General features: G+C 40.3%; 1 pseudogene; it reads right to left on the bottom strand.

The window, feature by feature from the left end:
• Nucleotides 1-6233: 6233 nt before the first annotated feature.
• LOC781670 (uncharacterized) lies at nt 6234-7356 on the bottom strand (annotated as a pseudogene).
• Nucleotides 7357-9765: the final 2409 nt, after the last annotated feature.

Below are 9765 nucleotides of genomic sequence, written 5' to 3'. Positions count from 1 at the left end.
AACTCTCCTGTAAGTTTCACAGGGACAGTGATCCCACTTCACCCTCATGATCTCATCTAATCCTAATTGTCTCCCAAAGGCCCCAACTCCTAATACTATTGCACTGGGGGTGGGTAAGGTTTCAACATATGGATTTTGGGGTCACAGACATTCAGTCCATAACACCTGTATATTTGGGAGTTGATAAAATAATAGAAGTGAAAGCAGTGATAGCGGAAACTGAGAATGATGAAATCTGATAGTTAAGAGAGAGAATTAGTCTGGAGGTTCATGATTTGGCATCTGATTAGAAATGGGGAAGAGGGCACTTGAACTTTCTCTGTCTTGAAATGCCCTCCCCACTGACCTTCCCTTTCATACTTTCTTCTCAGTCTTTAGATTTAAGCTCAGTCATCACTTCCCCAGGTCATCGATCCCTCAGTAAATTTCATCCAGGTGACACAGTCTTAAATGCTGTCACAGATTTCCACTGATGTCCTTGGGTCTAGTCACATCCTTATTTCATGTATCTGTCCCATTAGACAGATGTTACCTGAGTAACAGAGCCTGTCTGTGTTTGGTTCAATGCCTCACATACTGGCTGGTATACATACTGTACACTCAATAAAAATTTATTCAACAAATTAATGTTTAGGAAGCCTCAAGGTATGTTCTCAGTAAGATATTGCATGTGTCTGTGCTTGTCATGTCTGACTCTTTGTGACCCCATGGATTGTAGCCGCCAGGCTCCTCTGTTCATGGGATTTCCAAGGCAAGATTATTGGGAGTGGGTTGTCATTTCCTCCTCCAGGGGATCCTCCCCACCCAGGGATCCAACCCTCAACTCTTGCATCTCTTGCATTGGCAGGCAGATTCTTTACCACTGTACCACTTGGGAAACCCTGGTAAGATACGGATATGACAACTAACCGGCTGGTGTTGTCATTCTTTAGGTAGAAAGGGAACAGATAGAGGAGGTGGGAGAATGCATTTACTGTTGCTATTTTCCATGATAAGTTTCAGATGCCTCTGTGTCAGGTAAGTGGAGACAGTGAGTCAGCTATGGGGTATTGCAGACAGTGTGCTTTAAATGCCAGGATAAAGGGTTTAAATTTCATTCAGCTGGATTGGGATATAGAAAAAAGACTGAAAAGGAGTGGACCAAGAGGACATATTCACAGAAGCAAAACAGACAAGCTGTGTAGAATTTCCTGAGGAATGGATGGCCTGGGGAACTGATTACAGAGTTTAAATCTAAAGACTGAAACAGAAGTATAAAGGAGGAGAGGGTTCAGTGGGGAGGGCATTTCAAGACAGAGTACAGGGCAAGTGCCTTCTTCCCTATTTCTAGTCAGATCTCATATCATGAACCTAACTGACATTAGGAAACATAACAGACATACCTTCACTCATGCAAGGAGTTGGGAGATCAAGCTGTTGGATGCTTTAGGTTCTTAACACCCGATCCTGTTGCTTAGCTGCAAAGCAATGTTAATGATTAATCAGGGGCACCAGCACATGCAGAAATTACTTCTCCTGTTTTTATTCATATTTATGAGAATCTGTACCTTATAATTTTGCCAGATATGAAATAGCCAGAGGCCTTAGTGACCAATCACTTAAATGTATATTTGAGCCAAATGAAAGCTTGAGAAATCCAGACTCTACAAAATGTTTCCTCAGAATATTTTTGCATTCATTATCAGAAGAAATGATTTTAAGCAAATTTGTATAACTTAGTGCAAAGAATGCAATTTGGTAGGCTGAAAATCAGTATACAGGGTATTTTTTTTTTTTTTTGTATCAGAAATCCATAAGTGACAAAGTAATGATTTAGATAATGTAATTGTTAAATTATTGTAGCAAACCCCTTTTTGTTTATTTTTATAAAGTACTGAGAAGTGTATCTTTCTTTTTTCAAATAGAGAAAAAATTGGCATGTAAAAATTGTGTAAGTTTAAGGTGTAATCTCTCTTTCAAAGCTAACTAAAATTTTATTTCTTCTCATGCAGCGTTTTAGATGTTAACCAGAGAAAAAAACTAGTTCTGACCAGGAAGGGATACGATTTAGAAACTAACATTTACACTCTGCATTTTTTATTTGAAAAGCCATTTAAGAACATAAAGTAATCTTTACAATACTGTTGAAAAGTAGTTAATGATAGGAAGGATGATCACTACCCCCATATTACAGATGAGTAAAACTACACTGAAAGTTTAGCGACCAAATTAAAATTATCACTCATGTGGCAAAACACTTATGACTATCCCCATCTGATATTTCATGCTTCAAGTTTTTTTAATGCATAATCATCTCTTGGATGAATAATTGTATTGCTCTGAAGTCTTTAGTAGAAAAAATACTGAAGTAATAAGACAAGGCATGTGGAGTTTGGTCAGTACACAATGGAATATCATTACCCTCTACTGCACACCCAGTGGTAGAGAAAACTTATACATCACTGACATACTTCATCACTTCCCATACAGGCATCATATTCAATTAAGGAGAGAACTTTCTGTCAACAAGCCTGACATGCTCACCTAGGGAATGTCACAACCTCCCCCAAAATCAATATTCAAGTCATGACGGACTGACAGCTTCACAGATGAAGGAGTGTCCCTTGATTTTTACCTGCTTTTGCTGCAGAACAAAGAAAAGTGTACAAAGCATGAACAAATAAACTTAATTAAGTTTAAGGGATATGGTTGAGCAATGTAAATCCAGAGCAAACAAAGTCATGGAGCATTAAAGAACAGCTTAATGAAATTCTGATCAACAGGAAAATAATGAAACACTGCTCCAGCTGATTCAATAAAGTTGGTTCTTGGTGATTTAGGAAGGCAAATGTTCACTTGCAAGTGTTTACTTTTGAGAAGTAATTTCCTTTTAGACTGATACATATCTTGAGAATTTCTATATTTTCTAATATATTTGATAAACTGCTGATCGTTTTCCCTTTCTGCTTTGATCTATAAAATGATTCATAACAGGCTCTAGAAATTTTAAAAAAAAAGGATTTAAAAACTTTAGTGGAAAAGCACAAAGACTAGGGTTATCAAAAAACACAGGTACCCAGTCCCAGAAGTTTTGACAGATGTCATTCTCTGGGACAACTTTTCCTAGGTGGAAGGTATTTCTCCTGATAGTGTTGGTTTCATCTATTTTTTTTCTTCATTGTACTTTTTAATTGCACAGGTAGTTTTAAATAAGCAGAGAAAGCACCTTCCAAAAGTTACATTTGCAGGGAAAGATTCCATCAAGTATTTATATAACAAATTTCTATAATTTACAAAACATTCTTGATATTTACTTGAACTGTACATGGGGGAAAAGGAGTCCCCTCTGGTAGGTATTCTGCTTGCAGAAGCAAACCAAAGGACCTAAAATTGGAGGCAAGTCTGGAATGCTGAGAAAGGGAAAGAGAAATGACAGAGGGCTGTTCATTAATTCCATGTCTAAGACACTGGTCCAGGGACCCTTGTGTAAGTACTTCAGGGAAAATCACTGCCCTTAAGATAAAGGTACACCCTCAGAAGCTGTAATTCTGATTATAGTAATGTATCTGCATACCCTAGACCTCTGAATATCAAAAGACAATACTTGGGGTGACCTGTGAGTTTTGAACCAATACTTTTGAGGAATTATCTAGGACCATACACCCAAAAAAGATGTCCTTTTCATTATAGGGGACTGGAATGCAAAAGTAGGAAGTCAAGAAACACCTGGAGTAACAGGCAAATTTGGCCTTGGAATATGGAATGAAGCAGGGCAAAGACTAATAGAGTTTTGCCAAGAAAATGCACTGGTCATAACAAACACCCTCTTCCAACAACACAAGAGAAGACTCTATACATGGACATCACCAGATGGTCAACATCGAAATCAGACTGATTATATTCTTTGCAGCCAAAGATGGAGAAGCTATATACAGTCAGCAAAAACAACACCAGGAGCTGATTGTGGCTCGGACCATGAACTCCTTATTGCCAAATTCAGACTTAAATTGAAGAAAGTAGGGAAAACCACTAGACCATTCAGATATGACTTAAATCAAATCCCTTATGATTATACAGTGGAAGTGCCAAATAGATTCAAGAGATTAGATCTTATAGACAGAGTGCCTGAAGAACTATGGACAGAGGTTTGTGACATTGTACAGGAGACAGGGATCAAGACCATCCCCATGGAAAAGAAATGCAAAACAGCAAAATGGCTGTCTGGGGAGTCCTTACAAATAGCTGTGAAAAGAAGAGAAGCGAAAAAAAGGAGAAAAGGAAAGATATAAACATCTGAATGCAGAGTTCCAAAGAATAGCAAGAAGAGATAAGAAAGCCTTCTTCAGCAATCAATGCAAAGAAATAGAGGAAAACAACAGAATGGGAAAGACTAGGGATCTCTTCAAGAAAATTAGAGATACCAAGGGAACATTTCATGCAAAGATGGGCTCAATAAAGGACAGAAATGGTATGGACCTAACAGAAGCAGAAGATATTAAGAAGAGATGGCAAGAATACACAGAAGAACTGTACAAAACAGATCTTCATGAACCAGATAATCACGATGGTGTGATCACTGACCTAGAGCCAGACATCCTGGAATGTGAAGTCAAGTGGGCCTTAGAAAGCATCACTACGAACAAAGCTAGTGGAGGTGATAGAATTCCAGTTGAGCTATTCCAAGTCCTGAAAGACGATGCTGTGAAAGTGCTGCACTCAATATGCCAGCAAATTTGGAAAACTCAGCAGTGGCCACAGGACTGCAAAAGGTTAGTTTTCATTCCAATCCCAAAGAAAGGCAATGCCAAAGAATGCTCAAACTACCGCACAATGGCACTCATCTCACACGCTAGTAAAGTAATGCTCAAAATTCTCCAAGCCAGGCTTCAGCAATATGTGAACCGTGAAATTCCAGATGTTCAAGCTGGTTTTAGAAAAGTCAGAGGAACCAGAGATCAAATTGCCAACATCCGCTGGATCATAGAAAAAGCAAGAGAGTTCCAGAAAAACCTCTATTTCTGCTTTGTTAACTAAGCCAAAGCCTTTGACTGTGTGGATCACAATAAACTGTGGAAAATTCTGAAAGAGATGGGAATACCAGACCACCTGACCTGCCTCTTGAGAAATTTGTATGCAGGTCAGGAAGCAATAGTTAGAACTGGACATGGAACAACATACTGGTTCCAAATAGGAAAAGGAGTACGTCAAGGCTGTATATTGTCACCCTGTTTATTTAACTTACATGCAGAGTACATCATGAGAAACGCTGGATTGGAAAAAGCACAAGCTGAAATCAAGATTGCTGGGAGAAATAGCAATAACCTCAGATATGCAGAGGACACCACCCTTATGGCAGAAAGTGAAGAGGAACTAAAAATCCTCTTGATGAAAGTGAAAGTGGAGAGTGAAAAAGTTGGCTTAAAGCTCAACATTCAGAAAACAAAGATCATGGCATCTGGTCCCATCACTTCATGGGAAATAGATGGGGAAACAGTGGAAACAGTGTCAGACTTTATTTTTCTGGGCTCCAAAATCACTACAGATGGTGACTGCAGCCATGAAATTAAAAGATGCTTACTCCTTGGAAGGAAAGTTATGACCACCTAGATAGCATATTCAAAAGCAGAGACATTACTTTGCCAACAAAGGTCCGGCTAGTCAAGGCTATGGTTTTTCCTGTGGTCATGTATGGATGTGAGAGTTGGACTGTGAAGAAGGCTGAGCACCGAAGAATTGATGCTTTTGAACTGTGGTGTTGGAGCAGACTTTTGAGAGTCCCTTGGACCTCAAGGAGATCCAACCAGTCCATTCTGAAGGAGATCAGCCCTGGGATTTCTTTGGAAGGAATCATGCTAAAGCTGAAACTCCAGTACTTTGGCCACCTCATGCGAAGAGTTGACTCATTGGAAAAGACTCTGATGCTGGGAGGGATTGGGGGCAAGAGGAGAAGGGGACGACAGAGGATGAGATGGCTGGATGGCATCACTGACTCGATGGACGTGAGTCTGAGTGAACTCTGGGAGTTGGTGATGGACAGGGAGGCCTGGCGTGCTGTGATTCATGGGGTCACAAAGAGTCAGACACGACTGAGTGACTGATCTGATCTGATCTGATGAGTTTTGAACCAATACTTTTGAGGAATTATCTAGGACCATACACCCTGTGCTTTGGCTTTTTGGATGAAGCACAGGCCTCTGTGCTGTCCTCCAGGCCGTGTAATTGTCAAGAAAAGAGGGTCAATATTGGATCACTCTTTAGACACTAATCAGCCAGGGGAGTTCACTGGCAAAAGGGTCTTCTCAAGAATGGTCAGAAAGGACCTGTCACTCAAGAGAGAAGGGGAACCCTCATAGCTACAGTCACCACAAGCATCCAGTAGGCAGGAAGATGCCTTTAGGCAGTGGCTGATTGAAAGCAGATCTGAGATATCCAGCTTCGGAATGAAGTCATCTTCTACAAATTCTTCCTTCACTGAGACAGTGAATTCAGGGTGATCTTTTTCTGAGGGACTGAAAGGTGCTTCCTCAATCTTCACTACCACATTAACTTGGCTCTCTATCTCAGAGGGTATCTCTAAGACTAAGTCCTTTATACATACGTGGTCAAAGCAAATCAGTTCATTAATGGCTTTCAGCTTGGCTGATGACATCCTCAGAGATGGACAAGGGGAAGTCAGTAAGGAATTGGGTCCTTCTGAGTCCGCATATGGGAGCTACTCCAGTCTGGCAGACTCTGGGGAAGGACATCTGAGGAACATGACTGGGTCCAGGTTGAAGAAAGTGTCAAACAGGATATCAGACTCAGAGTCTGAACAGTCAACACCGTGAGAATCCACCGGGAATGTTCTAGAGGGGTAACGACTGGTTCTGCACCTGCTGTGGACTCAGCAGAGGAGGCCACTGGCCTGGCTCCATTCCCCCTGGTCTCTGCTTCCTCTTCAGTCATCCATTCCCAGGAGCTGTCTTAACTTCTGGTTCTCAACTACAAATGAGGCCAGGAGTTTTATCTTGTAAAAGCTAATTTTCTAGCAAAGTTTCTAGTTTTCTTCTCCCTTATCTACCATTTGTTGTTTCAGCTCACTCATCTTAGCTTTCTTTCGGTTTCTGGCTGTCTGAGCTGCTACTCTGTCTTTTAGTTTCCTCTGCAGCACCTTCTCCTCCTGGCTCAGGTGTGTGAGGCGCTGTTGCTTGCACGCCTGGGGCGTCCTCCCAGCTCCCCACCTAGTGCACACGGCGAACACCTCCTCAGGGCTTGCACCTTGCTGGCCCAGCACCATGACCAGCAGAACCTGGCCAGCTGGGGCTGCAGGCTGGCAGGACAGCACAGCACTTTGGATGCCTGGGCGGTCAGGCTCTGCACGGATACAACCACCACCATGGCCTAAGCGTATCTGCTAAGTTCATCTAACTTAACCTCTTATCTGACCTGTTGTTCTATTTTCTGACTTTTCCCCTGTGACTGCAGTTTTTTTGGAGATGTCACATTAGCCCTTCTTCGGGTGAATATATTCATGAACTAAATTAAAAGGCAAATGTTAAGGCATTCATATTATAAATGACGTAATTAATCTACAGTTTAGTGCATGTTTACACATGAATCAGATGGCAAAGACCTTCTGAATAGGGTGAGTACAGGAAGTTTTACGGGGACAGAGAAAGGTGTGAACAAGTGAATTGTGACTTGTAATGGCTTGGAAGAAGCCTTTTTTTTCTGTTCAGAAATTGTTGTGTCTCTAATTTTAGACTTCGAACATGACTTTATGAAAAAAAAAAAAACAGTGGTGAGAGAGAAATAGAGAGAGAAACATAGAGGTCCATTTCTACAACTAAAGACAATACTATTTTGTATGAAAACATAAACAATGAAATTTCTTCTCATTCAACTACAAATATTACACCTTTTCTTCCTTGGATGACTTCACTTTTAAAAAGATACATATAGAATAGCTAGTGATATTAATATATAAATTGGAAAATATAAAATCTAGAAAACCATAGGAAAAAACTCAGATGTCCAGGATTCAGTTCCTCTATGCTATGCTATTCTAAGTCACTTCAGTTGTGTTCGACTCTGTGTGACCCCATAGATGGCAGCCTACCAGGCTCCCCTGTCCCTGGGATTTTCCAGGCAAGATCACTGGAGTGGGTTGCCATTTCCTTCTCCAGTGCGTGAAAGTGAAAAGTGAAAGTGAAGTCGCTCAGTCCTGTCCGACTCCTAGCGACCCCATGGACTGCAGCCTACCAGGCTCCTCCATCCATGGGATTTTCCAGGCAAGAGTACTGGAGTGGGGTACCAGTTCCTCTAATATAATTCAAAGTCAGGAAGTTAAAAGGAAAAAAAGGCAGCAGCAAGTTGTCTAAATAATGCCACAAAAGTTCATGGTGAATGATATCCATTTATCTAAAAATACTCTTGTTTTTCGTTTGGATATATTTCTGTGAAGTTTGGTTAAGATTTTCTAAAACAGTATCACTTAGATATAGACTATTGGAGGGAAAAGCTTAATAGGAATTTTGATTTTAAGGATTTTAATGATGATTCTATGTTACCAACAAAGACATAAACGCTTCCTCCATATTTGTTCCATTATTTTTTCGTTTTCTTCATTTTAATTCTTCGGTAATGTGAATGTTGTGTGCACGTAATATAGCAGGTACAATGCTGGACCCTGAGGTTTTACACTGCTATGACACAGGGGTAGGGCAGTTTTCCAGGCTTCCCAGGCGGCACTAGTCGTAAAGAATCTGGCTGCCAATGCCAGATACGTAAAGAGATGTGGGTTTGATTCCTGGGTCAGGAAGATCTCCTGGAAAAGGACATGGCAACCCACCACAGTATTCTTGCCTGGAGAATCCCTTGGACAGAAGAGCCTGGTGGGTTATAGTCCATAGAATTGCAAAGAGTCAGACATGACTGAAGCGACTTCACACACAGAGCAGTTTCCTTATAATTAAGGCAGCTTTCTACTTTAAAATGCTGGAATGAATTTTTTTTTTTTGTATTTTGCAATTTCATTTATTAATAGCTTTGGATATTTGGACAACTTACTTGACATTTTTGATGCTTAATTATTTATTCCACAAAATAAGGAAATAAGAGGAAATTCTTAAGCACCTGGTCAGTGCATGGCACATAATAATGTGACATAGCATGTCATTTATAATGTGACACATTAGTGTCATTTAATATTAAAGCCAAAAATTTCAGCCATTCTGAAAATATGCCTACTTAAGCCCAGTTTACCTCCAATGTTTTTGAATACCTATGTTTTACTATTTTTATCTCCAGTTTATTTTTGTTTTCATTCCTCCTTGAGAGACATTTCAAATATAAGGCACTCAGAAACTCGAAGTAGGAAGTTTGGTTTTAAAATTAACAGAAGATCTGAATAGACATTTTTCAAAAAAAAAAAAAAAAAAAACAAGTAGATAGTCAACAGGCACATGAAAAGATGCTCAGCATCACCAGTTATTAGGGAAATGCAAAACAAAACCACAATGAGATTGTTACTGAACTCAAGTTCTTGTGCCCAAGGCACAGTAAGGCCAAACATCAAAGTCTGGAGCAGAGAAAGGTTTGCAAGGAGATAGGTGGCTCATGGTTTAAAAACCCTGAACTCTCTGAAAACGTTCAGCAAAATCCTTTTATAGGAAAGTTGAGGGAGGAATGTGGTTAGTTGTTGCAAACTTCTTGGGGCCAGACCTTTGTGCTTGAAGTGAGCTCACAGTCAGGTCATGCTATTCCTGTAAACCTCCACCAAAACAAATGTTATTCTCCATCCTGACA

This window comes from Bos taurus, chromosome 6 (assembly GCF_002263795.3).
Source record: "Bos taurus isolate L1 Dominette 01449 registration number 42190680 breed Hereford chromosome 6, ARS-UCD2.0, whole genome shotgun sequence".
Lineage (NCBI taxonomy): Eukaryota > Metazoa > Chordata > Mammalia > Artiodactyla > Bovidae > Bos > Bos taurus.
Note: the sequence above shows the minus strand (reverse complement) of the source record. Positions and strands in the feature narration are given on the sequence as shown.